Below are 21,440 nucleotides of genomic sequence, written 5' to 3' on the forward strand. Positions count from 1 at the left end.
GACAAGTTCTTACACCAAAGATCTACGTAAAAAGCATAATGGGCACTTTAACTACAAAGCGCCAAAGCTCAGACAAAGAACCGAGGGTAAACACTCGCAAACCTATCTTTATTTTTTAAAACAATTTATTAAACTAAATCACATTAAATCTAGTAATCTAAATCTTCAAAAACATTATCAAAAATTTTCAAGTGTCTACCATTTCCTTCAAGGTAAAAAATTCAAAACCATTTTAACTGACACACGCATGTGGGCTGAGTCTCTTCCGTCGTGTCCTCTACTCTGTGACAGTATGGACTGTGGCCCACCAGGCTCCTCCTGGCATGGGATTCGCCAGGCAGGATACTGGAGAAGGTTGCTATGCCCTCCCCCAGGGGATCCTCCCGACCCGGAGATCGAACTCTTGTCTCTGACATCTCCTGCACTGGCAGGAGGGTCTTTTATCAACCACTGGTGCCACCTGGGAAAGCCAACTGATCCATGAAACTGTTCTATTTCATAAGTTATTTTATTTTAATATTAAATAATTGTACTAAAATCTCACTTTAAAGAAGAATTCTAAATATTCAAACTGATTTCTGTTTATCATTTTTATGATAAAGTCTATTTATTAGGGGAGATAATTTCTTAACCTTACATAATAACCAGGAATATTTTTAAAATGGTGACTCCTTTAAATTTTCTAGGAAACATGTAACTTACCAAATTCAACTATGCTTGTAGAGTATTAAATACATTATTCAAAGCAGTTATTTATTGATCATTTTATCCAGCCAAGTAGTTATCTAGACAAATGGCAAATGGGCCTAGTCAACACATGTATTTATGTAGTAATTCAAACTTGTAGTTGTGCACCTGGATTACAGGGTAGCTTTCCTGATGGAAAAGGTTCTTGCTGTGATCACTTGTTAAGCTCCTACTGCATTTTAGCACTAGTGATACGGTGGAAAGCAAAAGAAGCTCAAAACCCACTCCTGACATCTGGGGGTTTTTGGCAGTTCAGGAGAGAGGGACAGTCAAAGCAATGTACCCTGACAACTTCAAAAATGTCAAAGAATAAAGTTATACAACCTACTGTACAATGGCACCTGAGACAGGAACAGTCCCCGACCAAAAGAGGAGGAGCCAGAGAACTCGGGGAGGAGGGGAGGCAGCGAGACTTTAGAGGCACAATGAGAAAATGCCATAACGTTTCAAAACGATGAAAAAGATTATCCACCCCACCTTTGGCAATCACTACTTTAGCTGCTATGTGAAGACTAAATAATGGGGAGAGGGGAACGAAGGAAGCTAAGAGGTCATTTAGGAAACAGATCACAGGAAAATCTGATAAAAGAGAGACACCTGTATACTTAATTCTAAGGTAGTCCAAATGAAGATTTGAAAACTGAAATCCTTTGAAATAAGTTGAAATTATTTCTGTGGCAGAATAATAAATAAATGTGTTCCTAACATTTTATTTCTATATGTAATTATCTTACTTTGATTATTAATAAGATTATTCTTATAAGCTACTTTCTACTTCTGCTTCACTGATTACACTAAAGCCTTTGACTGTGTGGATCACAATAAGCTGTGGGAAATTATTAAAGAGATGAGACTATCAGACCAGCTCACCTGCCTCTTCATAAACCTGAACACAGGTCAAGAAGCAACAGTTCAGTTCAGTTCAGTTCAGTTCAGTGGCTCAGTCGTGTCCAACTCTTTGCGACCCCATGAACTGCAGCACGCCAGTCCTCGCTGTCCACCACCAACTCCCGGAGTTCACTCAAACTCACGTCCATCGAGTCAGTGATGCCATCCAGCCATCTCATCCTCCATCGTCCCCTTCTCCTCCTGCCCCCAATCCCTCCCAGCATCAGAGTCTTTTCCAATGAGTCAACTCTTCACATGAGGTGGCCAAAGTACTGGAGTTTCAGCTTTAGCATCATTCCAACCAAAGAAAACCCAGGGCTGATCTCCTTTAGAATGGACTGGTTGTATCTCTTTGCAGTCCATGGGACTCTCAGGAGTCTTCTCCAACACCACAGTTCAAAAGCATCAATTCTTCGGTGCTCAGCTTTCTTCACAGTCCAACTCTCACGTCCATACATGACTACTGGAAAAACCATAGCCTTGACTAGGCCGACCTTTGGTGGCAAAATAATGTCTCTGCTTTCCAATATGCTATCTAGGTTAGTCATAACTTTTCTTCCAAGGAGTAAGCGTCTTTTAATTTCATGGCTGCAGTCAGTTAGAACCAGACATAAACAACGCAATGATTCAAAGTTGCCAAAGGAGTATATTAAGGCTGTGCAATGTCACTGCACTGGGCTGGAGGAAGCACAAGCTGGAATCAAGATTGCTGGGAGAAATATCAATAACCTCAGACATGCAGATGACACCACTCTTATGGCAGAAAGTAAAGAGGAACTAAAAAGCCTCGTGATGAAAGTGAAAGAGGAGACTGAAAAAGCTGGCTTAAAGCTCAACATTTAAAAACTGAGATAATAGTATCCAGTCCGATCACCTCATGTAAAGAAGGGGAAAAAAAGCAAACAGTGACAGACTATATTTTCTTGGGCTCCAAAATCACTGCAGATGGCAACTGCAGCGATGACATTAAAACACACTTGCTCCTCGAAAACAAAGCAATGAGAAACCTAAACAGCATCTTAAAAAGCAGAGGCGTCACTTTGCTGTCAAAGAGGTCCCTCTAGTCAACGCTACACTTTTTCCAGTGGTCATGTGCAGATGTGAGAGTTGGATCGTAAAGAACAGTGGACGCCAAAGAACTGATGCTTCTGAACTGTGGTGTTGGAAAAGACTCTGAGAGTCCCTTGCACTGCAAGGAAATGAAACCAGTCAATCCTAAAGGAGGTCATCCCTGAATACTCATTGGAAGGACTTGATGTTGAAGCTGAAACTCCAGTACTTTGGCCACCTGACGCAAAGAACTGACTCATTGGAAAAGACCCTGATGCTGGGAAAGATTGGAGGCAAGAGGAGAAGGGGATGACAGAGGATGAGATGGTTGGATGGCATCACCGACTCAATGGACATGAGTTTGAGAAAGCTCCGGGATATAGTGAAAGACAGGGAGGCCTGGCATGCTGCAGTCCATGAGGTCACACAGAGTCAGACACGACTGAGCAACTGAACAACACTAACATGGTTGGAACCCGAAAACATTCAGTGACATAAACCGGACAAAATCACATGTAATGACCCTTTTTATTACTAACAATAATCCTCATTCTGGTATCTGCTTAGTCTGACATTAATAGCTACTGTAGCTCTGTGTTTTCAAGGTATAACTTTCTGCATTCTTTTACTTTCAGTTCAGTTCAGGCATTGAGTCGTGTCCAACTCTTTGCAACCCCAAGGACAGCAGCATGCCAAGCTTCCCTGTTCATCACCAACTCCCAGAGCCTACCCAAACTCAGTCCACTGAGTCAGTGATGCCATCCAACCATCTGTGGCCTGGTACAGCCAAATGTTTCTGCAGGTTAAATTACACTGAAACAGAACCATGCCCGTTTGTTTCTGTACTAAGGCTGCTTTCACACTATAAGGTTGAAAGAGAGATAATAATGCTTTATGAATTTAAATATACATACATGACACTGTCCTTTAAGAAAGTGTCTCCTGATCCCTACTTTAGGCCTATATTACATACGTAATAAAATCAGAGCTGTTTCAAACACCACGATGCCATGTGGAATGCCACGACCTTCCTGCAGTAACTCCCGATTTCTCCCTCTCACCCTTTGCGCTATGCCGTGAGGCACATCAATCTTAAGTACTCTATAAACACAGAACACACTGTTACTGTTTCCAGTTAAGACGTTCAGATTTTAGGGCAGTGAAAGGAGAAAAAATAATCCCACGTGTGCTTACTCCACTCCCAACGCTCTTTCTCCTCTCTGCACGGGTCCCAGTGCCTTTGCCCTGTCTGTTCCTTCCGGCCACTCTCCTTTCACGTTTCCTACACAGTTGAACTGCTGATAAATTCCAATGGATTTTGCTCATCTGCAAAAGTCTTTCTTTCTTCTTCGTTTACTTCAGAACATGTTTCATTTGGTATGGAAATCTAGTTTGAGAAGTTGTGCTTGTTCTTTTAGCATGTAAAAGTCGTCACTTGATGGTCTTTAGCTTGCATGAGTTTGATAAGAAATTTGCTTTAATTCTTATTTACTTATTTCATCTGTAAGAATTTCGTATTAGCTTTCTATTATGGCTAATTATTTTCTGGTTGCCATTAATTATAAGTCTTCTGTTTTTATCAGTTTGAATATCATACAACTATGTTTGGAAATTTTTATTTGTCTTCTCATAGTTACAATGGTTTGTGCTCTCAGATTTTTGGATCTGTAGTTTAGTGCCTGTCATTAATTTGGAGAAATTATCGACCATTACTTCTTTAAACATTTCTTCTGAACCGCTCCTCTATTGGGATTCCACCCACATATCCCATTTAATTTCGTCTCATGCTTCGTGAGTGTTTTGTGTTTCTCTTCATGTTTCAATTTGAATAATTGACATATTTTATAGTTTACTGATTCTTATTTTTTCTTTGTCAACTCTGTTGATGACCCTTGTTACTCACTTCAGTTCAGTCGCTCAGTTGTGTCCGACTCTTTGCAACCCCATGAATCGCAGCATGCCAGGCCTCCCTGTCCACCACCAACTCCCAGAGTTCACTCAAACTCATGGCCATCGAATTGGTGATGCCATCCAGGCATCTCGTTTTCTGTCATCCCCTTCTCCTCCTGCCCACAATCCCTCCCAGAATCAGATTCTTTTCCAATGAGTCAACTCTTTGCATCAGGTGGCCAAAGTATTGGAGTTTCAGCTTCAGCATCAGTCCTTCCAATGAACACCCAGGACTGATCTCCTTTAGGATGGACTGGTTGATCTCCTTGCAGTCCAAGACTCTCAAGAGTCTTCTCCAACACCCCAGTTCAAAAGCATCAATTCTTCAGTGCACAGCTTAATTCACACTCCAACTTTCACATCCATACATGACCACTGGAAAAACCATAGCCTTAACTAGCCAGACCTTTATTGCCAAAGTAATGTCTCTGCTTTTGAATATGCTTTCTAGGTTGGTCATAACTTCCCTTCCAAGGAGTAAGCGTCTTTTAATTTCATGGCTGTAATCACCATCTGCAGTGACCTTGGAGCCCCCCAAAATAAAGTCTGTCACTGTTTCCCTATCTATTTGTCATGAAGTGATGGGACCAGATGCCATGAGCTTCGTTTTCTGAATGTTGAGCTTTAAGCCAACTTTTCCACTCTTCTCTCTCACTTTCATCAAGAGGCTTTTTAGTTTCTCTTCACTTTCTGCCCTAAAGGTGGTGTCATCTTCATATCTGAAGTAAGTAAGTAAAGTCGCTCAGTCGTGTCCGACTCTTTGTGACCCCGTGGACTGCAAGCCACCAGGCTCCTCAGTCCACGGGATTCTCCAGGCAAGAATACTGGAGTGGGTTGCCATTTCCTTCTCCAGGGGATCTTCCCAAGCCAGGGATCGAACCCGGGTCTCCCGCATTGGAGGCAGATGCTTTAACCTCTGAGCCACCAGGGAATCTGAGGTTAGTGATATTTCTCCTGGTAATCTTGATTCCGGCTTGTGCTTCTTCCAGCCCATCATTTCTCATCACGTACTCTGCATAGAAGTTTAATAAGCAGGGTGACAATGTACAGCCTTGACGTACTCCTTTTTCTATTTGAAACCAGTCTGTTCTTCCATGTCCAGTTCTAATTGTTGTTTCCTGTCCTGCATATAGGTTCCTCAAGAGGCAGGTCAGGTGGTCTGGTATTCCCATCTCTTTCAGAATTTTCCACAGTTTACTGAGATCCACACAGTCAAAGGCTCTGGCATAGTCAATAAAGCAGAAATAGATGTTTTTCTGAAACTCTCTTGCTTTTTCCATGATCCAGCGGATGTTGGCAGTTTGATCTCTGGTTCCTCTGCCTTTCCTAAAACTAGCTTGAACATCTGGAAGTTCACGGTTCCTCTACTGCTGAAGCCTGGCTTGGAGAATTTTGAACATGACTTTACTAGCATGTGAGATGAGTACAACTGTGCGGTAGTTTGAGCATTCTTTGGCATTGCCTTTCTTTGGGATTAGAATGAGAACTGACCTTTTCCAGTCCTGTGGCCACTGCTGAGTTTTCCAAATTTGCTGGCATACTGAGTGCAGCACTTTCACAGCATCATCTTCCAGGATTTGAAATAGCTCAACTGGAATTTCATCATCTCCACTAGCTTTGTTCGTAGTGGTGCTTTCTAAGGCCCACTTGACTTCACATTCCAAGATGTCTGGCTCTAGATGAGTGATCACACCATTGTGATTATCTGGGTTGTGAAGATCTTTTTTGTACAGTTCTTCTGTGTATTCTTGCCACCTCTTCTTAATATCTTCTGCTTCTGTTAGTTCCAGACCGTTTCTGTCCTTTATTGAGCTCATCTTTGCATGAAATGTTCCCTTGGTATCTCTAATTTTCTTAAAGAGATCTCTAGTCTTTTCCATTCTGTTCTTTTCCTCTACTTCCTTGTACTGATCGCCAAGGAAGGCTTTCTTATCTCTTCTTGCTATTCTTTGGAACTCTGCATTCAGATACTTACATCTTTCCTTTTCTCCCTTGCTTTTCTCTTCTCTTCTTTTCACAGCTATTTGTAAGGCCTCCTCAGACAGCCATTTTGCTTTTTTTTCCCATGGGGATGGTCTTAATCCCTGTTTCCTGTACAATGTCAGGAACCTCCATCCGCAGTTCTTCAGGCATCCATCAGATTAGTCACTTGTTATGGACATTCTCTATCTCTGTTCCTTTTTTTATATTTCTTGAACTTTAAATTGCATTCTTTGATAAAATTTTCATCTCTGCTGAAATTAACTATCTGATTTTGCCTGCTGACAGGCTTTTCCAGTAAGTCCTATAACATATAATTCAGTTATTTAAATTTCCTTATGAGACGGTGCCAAGACTATGTGATAGTTGTGTCTGTTATTAGCCCTTTGTGTCTTGAATGGTATTTTGGGGGGGGGGCTAGGGGGTCCCATATCCCGCCTCAAACTCTTTTTATTTTTTTGCTGAAGTTCTTATGTTCACCGGTTATCAAGCTTATCAGTAGTAGAGATTAAGGTAGTTTTTATGCTTAGAAATGAGCACACACTTCCTTCTACTACAACTTTTGCACAGGGGTTTGTGTTAACCTAATTAGGAGCTGAGCTAGGTATGAACTTTGTAGTTGCTGTGGTTATACTTGTGAGCAAGTATAGACTCTTATACAGAGCACATTGTGTTAGAGATGGCGAGTTTAGTTTGCTAAAGATTTTTTTTTTTTTCATTCTCACACTTGCCCCATTCTCAGCCTAAATTCCTCATGATCCAAAAATGTCTGTCTCTTGCAAGTTGCTTACTGCTTGACAGGTGTTACCCTGGAACCAGGGAGTGAACACAGGGGCAGAGGCTTCTTTCATCTTCCGATTAAGTCTTTGGTCTTCAGTGAGCACAGGGTCCCCAGCTCTCAGGGCAGTGTGTGTGTTTTGTTTCACTTCCTGCCTGCGCTGCACAGAATACGGAACTTCCCTCACCAGGGACCACACCCAGGCCCCTGCAGTGGCAGCATAGTCCTGATCACTGGACCAGCAGAGAAGCCCCCTATGCGTTCTCAGTGACCCTTCCCCTCACCTGGTATCGTTTTGGTTCCAATACAGGCTCCTACCCTTCCTCTCAGGCAGAGGGTTATCTTTCCCTACTCCTAATCCCAGCCCGCAAAGGGATTCCAACTGTTCCTCAAGGCAATAGTAAGTATTGCAGGTCCCCCAACAGAATATGGTTTTGCTCCATAAGAGAAAAGAGGGAGAAGAGTCCAGCTGGAGTTTATTGTGCCTCTTATTCAGTTCAGTTCAGTTCAGTTCAGTTCAGTCGCTCAGTCATGTCCGACTCTTTGCAACCCCATGGACTGCAGCACACCAGGCTTCCCTGTATATCACCAACTCCCAGAGTCCACCCAAACCCATGTGCATTGAGTCGGTGATGCCATCCAACCATCTCATCCTCTGTCATCCCTTTCTCCTCCCACCTTCAATCTTTCCCAGCATCACGGTCTTTTCAAATGAGTTAGTTTTTCTCATCAGGTGGCCAAAATATTGGAGCTTCAGTGCCTCTCAGGCTGCGGAATTTCCTACTACAGTTCTTCACCACGATGGGAAATATTCTTTGATTGCCTGATGGGATTCTTGAAGAAAAATCTACACAATAGAGTGCAGAATTCTATCTTGATGCACGCCCCCACCCCCCCACCACCACCCAGCTTCAATTTTTCTCAACAGCACAACCTTGACCTCCACAACTCAACAATCATTTTAGCTTAACTCTTTCTATAGGAGTCTGCTGTATCTTGCCAAGTTGACACTTGTATCTTGCTTCCATCTGCAAGAGAAAGGTATTTGTCTCCCTCTGGCTTCTGTACCAGTTCATTCCCCTTCCACTTCAGTACTCACTGGGCTCAAGAAAAGCAGTGACCCTGCCATCAGTCCAGCTTTTTCCGGTTCTAAGTTTAGAAGTGATTTTTTCCAGCTTTCTACAATCCCGGTCAGAAAACAGAAATCACTATTCCTATGTAATTCTACGTTATGATTTTCAAAGCTTACCATCGTAAATTTCCATTTAAGTTCACATCTTCATCGAATGCCCACATGAGGCTCACTACATTGCAGGCAATGGGTCAGAGCGGACGCCTTCATTTGGCTGAAGTTCTTTTAGAACGAACAGCCCCAAAAGATGTCCTTTTCATGATAGGGGACTAGAATGCAAAAGTAGGAAGTCAAGAAACACCTGGGGTAACAGGAAATTTGGCCGTGGAATGCGGAATGAAGCAGGGCAAAGGCTCACAGAGTTTTGCCAAGAGAACGCAGTGGTCATAGCAAGCACCCTCTTCCGACAACACAAGAGAAGACTCTGCACATGGACATCACCAGACGGTCAACACCGAAATCAGACTGATTATATTCTTTGCAGACAAAGATGGAGAAGCTCTATACAGTAAGCAAAAACAAGACCAGGAGCTGACTGTGGCTCAGATCATGAACTCCTTATTGCCAAATTCAGACTTAAACTGAAGAAAGTAGGGAAAACCGCTAGACAGTGAAAGTGAGAAATAGATTTAAGGGCATAGATCTGAGAGATAGAGTGCCTGATGAACTATGGAATGAGGTTCATGACATTGTACAGGAGACAGGGATCAAGACCATCCCTATGGAAAAGAAATGCAAAAAAGTAAAATGGCTGTCTGGGAGGCCTTACAAATAGCTGTGAAAAGAAGAGAAGCAAAAAGCAAAGGAGAAAAGGAAAGATATAAGCATCTGAATGCAGAGTTTCAAAGAATAGCAAGGAGAGATAAGAAAGCCTTCTTCAGTGATCAAAGCAAGGAAGCAGAGGAAAACAACGGAATGGAAAAGACTAGAGATCTCTTTAACAAAATTAGAGATACTAAGGGAATATTTCTAAGATACTAAGGGCAAAGATGGGCCCAATAAAGGACAGAAATGGTATGGACCTAACAGAAGCAAAAGATATTAAGAAGAGGTGGCAAGAATACATAGAAGAACTGTACAAAAAAGATCTTCACGACCCACATAATCACAATGGTGTGATCACTCACTCATCCAGAGCCGGACATCTTGGAATGTGAAGTCAAGTGGGACTTAGAAACCATCACTACGAACAAAGCTAGTGGAGGTGATGGAATTCTAGTTGAGCTATCTCAAATCCTGAAAGATGATACTATGAAAGTGCTGCACTCAGTATGCCAGCAAATTTGGAAAACTCAGCAATGGCCATAGGACTGGAAAAGGTCAGTTTTCATTCCAATCCCAAAGAAAGGCAATGCCAAAGAATGCTCAAACCACCACACAATTGTACTCATCTCACACGCTAGTAAAGTAACGCTCAAAATTCTCCAAGCCAGGCTTCAGCAGTAGAGGAACCGTGAACTTCCAACTGTTTAAGCTAGTTTTAGAAAAGGCAGAGGAACCAGAGATCAAATTGCAAACATCCGCTGGATCATTTGAAAAAGCAAGAGAGTTTCAGAAAAACATCTATTTCTGCTTTATTGACTATGCCAAAGCCTTTGACTGTGTGGATCACAATAAACTGTGGAAAATTCTGAAAGAGATGGGAATACCAGACCACCTGACCTGCCTCTTGAGGAACCTGTATGCAGGTCAGGAAGCAACAGTTAGAACTGGACATTGAACAACAAACTGGTTTCAAATAGGAAAAGGAGTACGTCAAGGCTGTATATTGTCACCCTACTTATTTAACTTTATGCAGAGTACATCATGAGAAACGCTTGGCAGGAAGCAGCACAAGCTGGAATCAAGATTGCCAGGAGAAATATCATTAACCTCAGATATGTAGATGACACCACCCTTAGGGCAGAAAGTGAAGAGGAACTAAAAATCCTCTTGATGAAAGTGAAAGAGGAGAGTGAAAAAGTTGGCTTAAAGCTCAACATGCAGAAAACGAAGATCATGGCATCCGGCCCCATCACTTCATGGGAAATAGATGGGGAAATAGTGGAAACAGTGTCAGACTTTTTATTTTTGGGGGCTCCAAAATCACTGCAGATAAGTGACTGCAGCCGTGAAATTAAAAGACGCTTACTCTTTGGAAGGAAAGTTATGACCAACCTAGATAGCATACTGAAAAGCAGAGACAGTACTTTGCCAACAAAGGTCCATCTAGCCAAGGCTATGGTTTTTCCAGTGGTCATGTATGGATGTGAGAGTTGGACTGTGAAGAAAGCTGAGCACTGAAGATTTGATGCTTTTGAACTGTGGTGCTGGAGAAGACTCTTGAGAGTCCCTTGGACTAAAAGGAGATCTAACCAGTCCATGCTGAAGGAGATCAGTCCTGGGTGTTCTTTGGAAGGACTGATGCTAAAGCTGAAGCTCCAGTACTTTGGCCACCTCATGAGAAGGGTTGACTCATTGGAAAAGACTCTGATGCTGGCAGGGATTGGGGGCAGGAGGAGAAGGGGACGATGGAGGATGAGATGGCTGGATGGCATCATCGACTCGATGCACATCAGTTTGGGTTGATGGACAGGGAGGCCTGGCGTGTTACAATTCATGGGGTCGCAAAGAGTCGGACACGACTGAGCGACTGAACTGAACTGAACTGAGTGAAGCAGCTAACTAATGTCTGCCATACCAAATGTCTCACCAAGACAAGCTGACCAAATTTCTAACCTTAAGATCATGATTGGGCTTCCCTGGTATCTCAGCTGGTAAAGAATCCCCCTTCAATGCAGGAGACCCCAGTTCAATTCCTGGGTCGGGAAACTCCCCGAGAAGGCATAGGCTATCAACTCCAGTATTCTCAGGCTTCCCTGGTGGCTCAGATGGTAAAGAATTCACCTGCAACATGGGAAACCTGGGTTTGATCTTTGGCTTGGAACGATCCCACGGAGGAGGGCTTGGCAAATGACTCTAGTATTCCTCCCTGGAGAATCCCCAAGGACAGGGGAACATGGCAGGCTCGTCCATGGGGTCACAAAGAGTTGGATCAACTGAGCGACTAAGCACAGAGAAGTTCATGATTATATTTATGTGTAGCTAGCACCAAATAAACATTGCAGTTTAATCCAAACAATTTAAAAGACATTGTGTGGTGCTATAGAGAATATGCATATGAAGATGATGAAAACTTTATCTCTTAAGTTTGCACTGAAAGTCACATTACCTGTGCTTAAGGAGAATGTTAAGACATGGGAACGTGACTCAGGATCACTATTTATGGGTAAGACACAGATGAACTGAAGGCTCAATGCCTTTGAAAAATAGAGTTTTCCTTGCAAAAGTAACCCTACAAATTTACAGCAGACCATGACAGGATAAAACATCTAGCAGGGCACACTGATCGTATCACATTATGTGACGGGACTGTGTCACACGGAATTGAGGGCAACCGTGATGGAATGTGGCGCACTCGTATCTGTACCTCTACCACTCTGGTGGTAAGCACTGTCTTAAACCCTAGGGGCTACATTTTCAGTACATCAGGTTTTACTGGAGACAGATACGTCAAGCCAATTCTGTTCATATAAGAAATTGCGTGTATATAAGCCAATTAATGACTGTGTTCTATGTGAAGCCAAAAAAAGAAATATGTGAGGAGAATCAGATATGAGTGAGATTCTAACCACTATTGTCTCTATTTGTAAGAGTTCCTCAGAAGTCAAGGTTTCAGAACATTAGTTGATAAGGAAATATCACAGTTTTATAAACGGAGATCAGACGCTAATTTTAACTGCCTCAAAGGTTTCTACTTGACACATGCGTCTCTCCACGTCTCTAGAGGTGACTGCAGGGAGCACTATGACTGAAGCAACTGCTGCTCTGCAGCTCGTGCTCACATGGTCGTCACTAATGTTTATCAATTTGCATTTCCAGCTGACCTTCCTTGTCAAAGCTTAATTTATTGTCTAGGTATTCCAGGTTCATTAGTTACATTACAGCCAAGCTCCTAATCCGGTCACCCAGTCACTCTGCCTCTCTAATACGACCATTTCTACTATGTGATCTGTTTCACACAGATTTATAATCTGACTCTTGAAAAGTAACATTTTCAGTTTTTCTTTTTTAGTTCTCAGTGCATATGTCCTACAATTTCATTTTACTTCTACACTCAGAAAAGATAGAAGGTGAGGGACTGCTGCAACACTACTTGAATATCTGACTCATACGGCTATGAAATCTAAAGAAGACAATACTACACAGAAACATTGGTAATCACGTAATAATAAAAGTCAGCTTCAATCTAAGAGTCAGTCAAAGAGATTACTGTACTAGCACATGTATGATTCAATCTTTGGATTAAAAGAGCACTCTAACTTTGAGTTATAAAAAGCTCTGAGAACTGGAAACAGAAATACAGTCTAGGATAGATTATTCAGACTAATATAGAAGCCTTGGCATGAATAATGAGAGAACTGTGGTTGATCCACAGAACAGTTGGATTATGAACCAGAATATGCAAATCAGATAACTATTTATGATAATTATTAAAATGTTAACTTGCAAATAAAGCACAGAAAATAACATTCTACAGTAGGTTGCTTCAAGCACAGCACAGGACAAGGCTGTGTAATTAGAAGTACATGCACTTTATGGCACGTATTACTCTGAGGCATGTTAGTACCCAAGGAAGAATGCAAGCACTGTTTAAGTTCATTTTCAGTTAGATAGCTGTCCATGGTTTCTCTACACATATGTACACACGCATGAGGGCGTGCATGTGCGCACGCACGCACACACAGCTCAGTCTGGTTGGAAGTCTCCCTTTATTTCCAACAGGCTTTATTAACTATATTTTTTAAAATGTATTTACCATGGGCTTCTCTCAAATCCCAGGAATAGACATTTTCACTCTGTTAACTCTGTACTGGGAAGGTGCTGAGTCGTGCTGATTTACTGTCTCTAGCATTTGAAACCTGTTTGCACCATTCCTCATTTGAAAAACCACCACACTCTTTCCCTGGCTTCGTAACTCAGCCCATACTTCTCTGAGGATCTGATACATCCATTTTCTGCATTAATAGTTCTAGAAACAGCTATCAGAATAATCTTCATGTAAATAATCACGTTTGTCAAGGTAAGATGTAAGCCAACGGCTTGCAGTGCTCTCTGTGTGTATGTGTGTTATTTTACCTGATGACTAATTCAAGCCTGAACTCCCAACCAAAGACTCAAAGGTCCCTGTGAAGTGCTCTCCTATCTGCCTCACTCCATGTTCTATAAGAGACTTCGGTTTTCATCGCCCCTCATTCTATACTGTTCTTCAATTTGTCCTAACTATGCTCTGAATTTCTCCTTTATTGATTCCACTCTTTACTGCTTCTAACAGATATTTCACTTCAGCTATCATTCACGTGCTAGTAGGTTATGCTCAAAATCCTTCAAGCCAGCCTTCAGCAGTATGGGAACTGAGAACTTTCAGATGCACAAGCTGGGTTTAGAAAAGGCAAAGGCACCAGATATCAAGTTGCCAACATTTGCTGGATCATAGAGAAAGCAAGGAAATTCCAGAAATACATCTGTTTCTGCTTCACTGACTATGTTAAAAAGCCTTTGACCATGTGGATAACAAACTATGGAAAATTCTTAAAGAGACGGGAATACAAGACCACATTACCTGCCTCCTGAGAAACGGGTATGCGCTGAAGAAGCAACAGTTAGAACTGGACATGGAACAACAGACTGGTTCAAAATCGGGAAAGGGGTGTGTCAAAGCTGTATATTGTCACCCTGCTTATTTAACTTCTATGCAGAGTACATCATGAGAAACACTGGGCTGCATCAGTCATAAATAAGAATCAAGATTGCTGGGAGAAATATTAACAACAGACATGCAGATGATACTACTCTAATGGCAGAAAGCAAAGAGGAATCTTCACTTTCTCAAGGAAGGGCCTCTTGATGAGGATGAAAGAGGAGAATAAAAAAGCTAGCTGAAAACTCAACATTCAAAAAGACTATGATCATAGCATCCTGCCTCATCACTTATGGCAAACAGAAGGGGGAAAAGTAGAAGCAGTGACAGATTCTAAGAGTCTTGTAGGGATTTGAGTATTGGACCATAAAAAAAGGATGAGTGCTGATGAACTGATGCTTTTAAACTGTGGTGCCAGAGGAGACTCATTACAGTCCCTTGGACAGCAAGGAGATCAAACCAGTCAATGCTAGAGGAGATCAACTGTGAATATTCATTGGAAAGACTGATGCTGAAGCAGAAACCCCATACTCTGTCCACCTGATGCAAACAGCCAACTCAGTGGAAAAGACCCTGATGCTGAGAAAGACTGAAGGCAAAGAAGACAGTGGCAGGGGATGCGGTGGTTAGATAGTGTCACCAACTCAATGGCCATGAACTTGAGCAAACTGCAGGTGACAGTGGAGGACACAGGGAACTACCGTGCTGCAGTCCCTGCGGAAGCAGAGTCAGACACGACAGCCCCAAACAGCAACGAGCGGAATGCTTCCACTATTTCAAAAAAATTTAAATCAACAGAAGGGGATTTTGTGACACATGAAAATCATATGCTAGTCAATGTTCGGTCATGCTAAACACAGCTTCAATGGAACGCACCACACCCATCCTTCCACACGTCTTCCGTGGATGCTGTCAGATGACAAGGACTAAGCTGAGTAGATGCTGCAGACCGAATGGCCTGTGATCCCTAAGACAGCCGTTTTCTGGGCATCCCCAGAGGAAACCTGGCCAGCCCTGCTCTAGGCCAGGGCTTCCCTGGTGGCTTGGGTGGGAAAGGTCCGCCTGCAGCGAGGGAGGCCCAGGGTCAATCCCTGGGTCAGGAAGATCCCCTGGAGAAGGGAAACGGCGCCCCACCCCAGTGTTCCTGAGAAACCTCACCAGCAGAAGGTAAGGGTGTTACAGGAGGTAATGAAACAGCTCCCTGGCTGCAGCTAAGAACACTTCTTCTCTGATGCTCCAAGGGTACCTTTCTGTGAGGCGGTGCGCGGGGGTGGGGGGAGCAGTGGCTGAAAAGATCCCACCTGTGAATCAACAGAGAGAAGGAAAGCAGGTGGGGAACAAAACTTGGCTGCTCACTTTTAACTCATTCTTCATCTGGAGGAAAAGGAACTGACTCCCTCCACACTCCAATCCACCCCCCACACACACACTTGCACTGTATAGACATGTACACACTGACACCCAGCCTCCTGCCACGGCAAACAGGAGGATATGCTGTGTCCTCCAAACAGATCTGAGAGGCTTACTACCAGAAAGTGAGAACTAATTCAAGAAACAATGAGTCCTACTGTGTAACCAATGAGAGCAAAAAGAACTCGGGATCAAATTCACCCAAATTCAAGCCTTTGCTTTCGGCGGCAACTTTCTAGTGTACAGCTGGTAAATGCCAAACAAAGTCAATTAGGGAGGACAATTCCTGGAAGAATTATGTTTTTAAGCAAATTCCTTCTAGTCCATTAAGAGATGATGCTACTTTAACTTTTGCATTCCAGTCCCCCATAATGAAAAGGACATCTTTTTTGGGGTGTTAGTTCTAAAAGGTCTTGTAGGTCAGGTCTTCATAAAACCGTTCAACTTCAGCTTCTTCAGCATTACTGGTTGGGGCATAGACTTGGATAACTGTGATATTGAATGGTTTGCCTTGGAGATGAACAGAGATCATTCTGTCATTTTTGAGATTGCACCCAAGTACTGCATTTTGGACTCTTTTGTTGACCATGATGGCTACTCCATTTCTTCTGAGGGATTCCTGCCTGCAGTAGTAGATATAATGGTCATCTGAGTTAAATTCACCCATTCCAGTCCATTTTAGTTTGCTGATTCCTAGAATGTCAATGTTCACCCTTGCCATCTCTTGTTTGACCGCTTCCAATTTGCCTTGATTCATGGACCTGACATTCCAGGTTCCTATGCAATATTGCTCTTCACAGCACTGGATCTTGCTTCTATCACTAGTCACATCCACAACTGGGTATTGTTTTTGCTTTGGCTCCATCCCTTCGGTCTTTCTGTATTTATTTCTCCTCTGATCTGCAGTATCATATTGGGCACCTAATGACCTGGAGAGTTCCTCTTTTGGTATCCTATCATATTGCCTTTTCCTACGGTTCATGGGGTTCTCAAGGCAAGAATACTGAAGTGGCTTCCCATTCCCTTCTCCAGTGGACCACACATGATGAAAGTGAAAGTGGAAAGTGAAAAAGTTGGCCTAAAGCTCAACATTCAGAAAATGAAGATCATGGCATCTGGTCCCATCACTTCATGGGAAATAGATGGGGAAACTGGAAACAGTGTCAGACTTTAGTTTTTGGGGCTCCAGAATCACTGCAGATGGTGATTACAGCCATGAAACTAAAAGATGCTTACTCCTTGGAAGATAAGTTATGACCAACCTAGATAGCATATTCAAAAGCAGAGACATTACTTTGCCGACTAAGGTCCGTCTAGTCTAGGCTATGGTTTTTCCTGTGGTCATGTACGGATGTGAGAGTTGGACTGTGAAGAAGGCTGAGCACTGAAGAATTGATGCTTGTGAACTGTGGTATTGGAGAAGACTCTTGAGAGTCCCTTGGACTGCAAGGAGATCCAACCAGTCCATTCTGAAGGAGATCAACCCTGGGATTTCTTTGAAGGGAATGATGCTAAAGCTGACACTCCAGTACTTTGGCCACCTCATGTGAAGAGTTGACTCATTGGAAAAGACTCTGATGCTGGGAGGGATTGGGGGCAGGAGGAGAAGGGGACGACCGAGGATAAGATGGCTGGATGGCATCACGGACTTGATGGACGAGAGTCTGAGTGAACTACGGGAGATCGTGATGGACAGGGAGGCCTGGCGTGCTGCAATTCATGGGGTCGCAAAGAGTCGGACACGACTGAGCGACTGAACTGAACTGAACTGCTACGTTAACTCAGACCTCACAATTGATATAGATGACTGATTACATTTGTCTTATTTCCCGATCCTAGACATCTTTGGGGGCACAAAACTCTGAGGTTATCAACACAGCACTTTCTCTCACGGATTGCTTCTCGAAAGTGCACTCTGGCTCTGCCTATAGCCATCCCTGTAGTCCGCACCAATGAAAGAGCAGGTGCCCACGCAAATACACGCTGCTCTTCTCCTATCATGATGGAGTCCTAGCGCCTTGCCGTAAGTGTGCTCGCCAGCCAACACATCAGAGTCAGTTCATTCAGTCACAATTTAGCGAGCTTCTGCTGTGTGCCACGGGGAATTCGGGATGAAACACACAGCCTCTGCTTTCAGAGAACAAATAGTTCAGTTGGGAAAACAGATGAATAAACCAAATATAAAGAATATCAGTACAACAGGTTCCCGAACTGATAACCCCATGGCTCCTGTTAAGTAGTAAAACAGTGAAGGCGTAAGGACAGTCATCTAAGGCACGATGCAGGCCAATCTTTTTTTTAATCACTGCATTTTCACTTCTCTTTTCTACCTGCTTATTGCCTCCTCTTTGCACTAACTCCAGAAACAGTGATGGAGTTTTAGATAGTTTACTGGCTAAGAGAATAATTTGGGTTGGCAGATAGGGACATAAAATACAGGCTAGCCAACATTTCCGTTAAGGATTCTTTTTTCCTCTCTCTCTCCTTGGATCAAATGAGACCATTGGAAAAGATAATCCTATAGACATAAAGGGTCCTAGATTTGACTGCGATAGGTCCTCCCTCCAGAATTATAATTATTTCTTAGGAATTATATCCCTAATTTCATTTTTTTTATTATTCTCAAGGGTAAGTATCCATTTTCAACAGAAATAGCTAAGTTACTGAAAAATATCAGGACTGAAAACTTTATTACAGAGAAATTTAAACAATGATAATGAAAACAGGATGAGGAAGGCTGAATTTTGCAGGTATATTTTTGAAAGCCTCAATAATATTTTGTATTTTCTGAAATAAAGTAATAATATTAAAAACAAAAGTATACTATACCATTCATAAGTAAGTACTAATGATGTGTATGACACATTTTCCATGTAGCCACTCTTCTTTTTAAAAATTCTATCAGGATCTCTCTTCTCCCCAAATCTTAATGAGATGATTACAAACACTGTGCTTTGCTACAGATAAAATGCACACTAGAAGTATGTTTCATCATTCTTTTTTTTTAAACATTTTATCTTATATTGGAGGATAGCTGGTTAAAAATATTGTGATAGCTTCAGGCAGCTGTTCTTATTCTGGGTCTGATGCTTCACCCAATTGTTCAGTGCCTTTCTGATTTTATCAAATAGGATGCTCACTCCTAAATCTACCCAGATAGAGTCTGGCTTCTGCTAGCCCTTCTTAGCTCATCCTTTGCTTTCAAGATGAAAATGGCACATATACAGATACAACAAAAAGTTAGTTACTTAAGACAACAGAATGATGAATGACTAGCAAAGCTTTATGAATACTTACACATTTTAGTCAAGGCTATGGTTTTTCCAGTGGTCATGTATGGATGTGAGAGTTGGACTGTGAAGAAAGCTGAGCGCCAAAGAATTGATGCTTTTGAATTGTGGTGTTGGAGAAGACTCTTGAGAGTCCCTTGGACTGCAAGGAGGTCCAACCAGTCCATCCTAAAGGAGATCAGTCCTGGGTGCTCATTGGAAGGACTGATGCTGAAGCTGAGACTCCAGTACTTTGGCCACCTCATGCGAAGAGTTGATTCACTGGAAAAGATCCTGATGTTGGGAGGGATTGGGGGCAGGAGGAGAAGGGGCCGGCAGAGGATGAGATGGCTGGATGGCATCACCAACTTGATGGACATGAGTTTCAATAAACTCTGGGAGTTGGTGATGGACAGGGAGGCCTGATGTGCTGCGATTCATGGGGTCGCAGAGTCCGACACGACTGAGCGACTGAACTGAACACATTTTCTTAAAAAATATACTTATTCAGTAACTTTACCTAAGATCAATGATGAGCTAGCTCAATTAAGAGCTAGTTTGATTAATTTCTTTTAAGTTAATACCACGAAATGCTTTCTTAGAAATGATGTTTTTTCTCTCATTAAAGGATGAGAAGTATACAAACCCCAGTGTTAAACGTTTGTCCTGGCCAGGAACCTGAGTCTGTGTGTGTCTAGTGTGTTTCATTCATTTCATTACAAATAATTATTTAGTCCTAGTGCTGAGGATCCTCAAGTGAACACAGCAGACAACGGATCTGCTGCTTTCTTTTTAATTCTCTTAAGTTTTTCAAAATATTATTTCTGCTCTTTCTGTACAATTTTGATTCTTAGTGATCAGATATTTTAGTACATGAGACAGTTTTACTCCTAAACTAAGCCAGAAGATGTACTTGTATAGCAAAAATTCACTTCTGTGACTTGTCTTGGAAATTAAAATTACCATTTCCCAGAGAATTTGTATAGAAACATGTGCTGTGAGGTCTTTAAAAATAAGTTAGCAACTTTAAAACCAAAACAATTGATCTGCAATTATTAGAAATCCTACTCCAGCCAAGCGTGTATTTAGAATGAAACACATGTATTCCTGAAGATGGCTTTATTAACCAGATCACCAAAGTGTGAACTTCTCATTATCCAACTATGTGTCCATTTATTTGAGCACTGCTGCTCATGGAGTCTCCGGAGTCCCCGCGGGGTTCTGCCTTTGATGTGCGTACTTGAGCACATGCTTTTATCTAGAGCCCTGTGCTTCCCCACAACAGCAACAGCTTGGTCGCAGTCCGAATGCGCAGCTCATCAGGCTAGGAAATTCCTCGTGCTTTCCCTGTTGACACAGCCGGTCCTTACTCTTCTAGCAAACTACTTTCCCTAGTTGTACAGTACTCTCTTTCTTGTGCGGACTAACCCGGTCCTTAGTATCGTTGCCTCAGGACTCCTCGCTGGTACACCTGTGGGCATTTGAAGCCAGGCAGCTCATTATGTGGGACTGTTTGCACTGCACTTACCCACTAGATGCCAGTGGAGCTTCCCAGCTGCCAGGACAAGCCCTCCGCCCACCAAAAAAAAAAAGCCTGCCTTTATGTGTTTCCCTGTGCTTGGGAGTGGAGGACAAGCCCTCCGCCCACCAAAGCCCAAGCCTGCCTTTATGTGTTTCCCTGTGCTTGAGAGTGGAGGTGAGAGGGAAGAGGGGAAGTGAGCACAACTCCCAGTTGATTTCTGCAACATACAGTGTGTGGACCTCAGACTTTAAATTTCTTATATGAAAACTCAGACTCTGAACTCTGTATCCCCTAACTCAATTTACTTTCTCCTCTAACTCTCTTACATACTAAAGAAAATCCTAGCTTTGCTTCTGCTGAACTCAATCTGTGTTAAGGTGAAGACAGGGAATAAGTCAAGAAAAAATGTCATCAGAAGGGAAATATACATTTTGAACAAACAATATAGAATAAATGAAGTCCCCCAGAGCAAAAGTTCACAAGGGAAAAATGACCAAAACGTCAGCAGCATCCAGCAGTCAGACCACCGCAGATGGCGATTCAGTCCACGTGGAATCTACATCCGCCAAAGGCCAGGGACGAGAAGTCTCACATGAACTCACAGACCTCTCTGCCCACCTGACTTGCAGAACACGACTGGCAGCTCCTAACCTAGCACTTCTGCACTTGGCTACTTCCTCAGCCTGCAATGCCCACTGTTCACATGGTTCATTCCTTCATTTTCTTTAAGTCTTAGCTCAAATTTCCCCCCAAAAAATCTACCCTGATATTTAATTCTGTATCCTCCTGGCTCATATATACACTATCAGTCACTTCATACTGCAACATTTCTTTTTTTCAAAGCCATTCTTAACTTTCTAAGGCAGGATCCTAATTCTTTATTATGCTTGTTATTTCCTACCTCCCTTTGCAAGAATGTAAGCTCTACCAGGGCAAGAATCTTTGCTTTGTTTACTGATGTATTCTAAGCCCCT

The 21,440-nt window shown here is 42.5% G+C and overlaps 1 protein-coding gene and 1 non-coding gene across 25 annotated transcripts in view; both read right to left on the reverse strand.

Moving 5' to 3' along the window:
- TBC1D5 (TBC1 domain family member 5) overlaps positions 1 to 21,440 on the reverse strand; it is a 593,981-nt gene that overhangs the window by 300,143 nt on the left and 272,398 nt on the right. The window lies entirely within an intron of this gene.
- Positions 5,495 to 5,566, reverse strand: TRNAW-CCA (transfer RNA tryptophan (anticodon CCA)). The gene has a single exon. It is a non-coding gene; the product is annotated as a tRNA-Trp (tRNA).

The sequence above is a fragment of the Ovis canadensis genome, chromosome 1 (genome assembly GCF_042477335.2).
Source record: "Ovis canadensis isolate MfBH-ARS-UI-01 breed Bighorn chromosome 1, ARS-UI_OviCan_v2, whole genome shotgun sequence".
In the NCBI taxonomy this organism is placed as follows: Eukaryota; Metazoa; Chordata; class Mammalia; order Artiodactyla; family Bovidae; genus Ovis; species Ovis canadensis.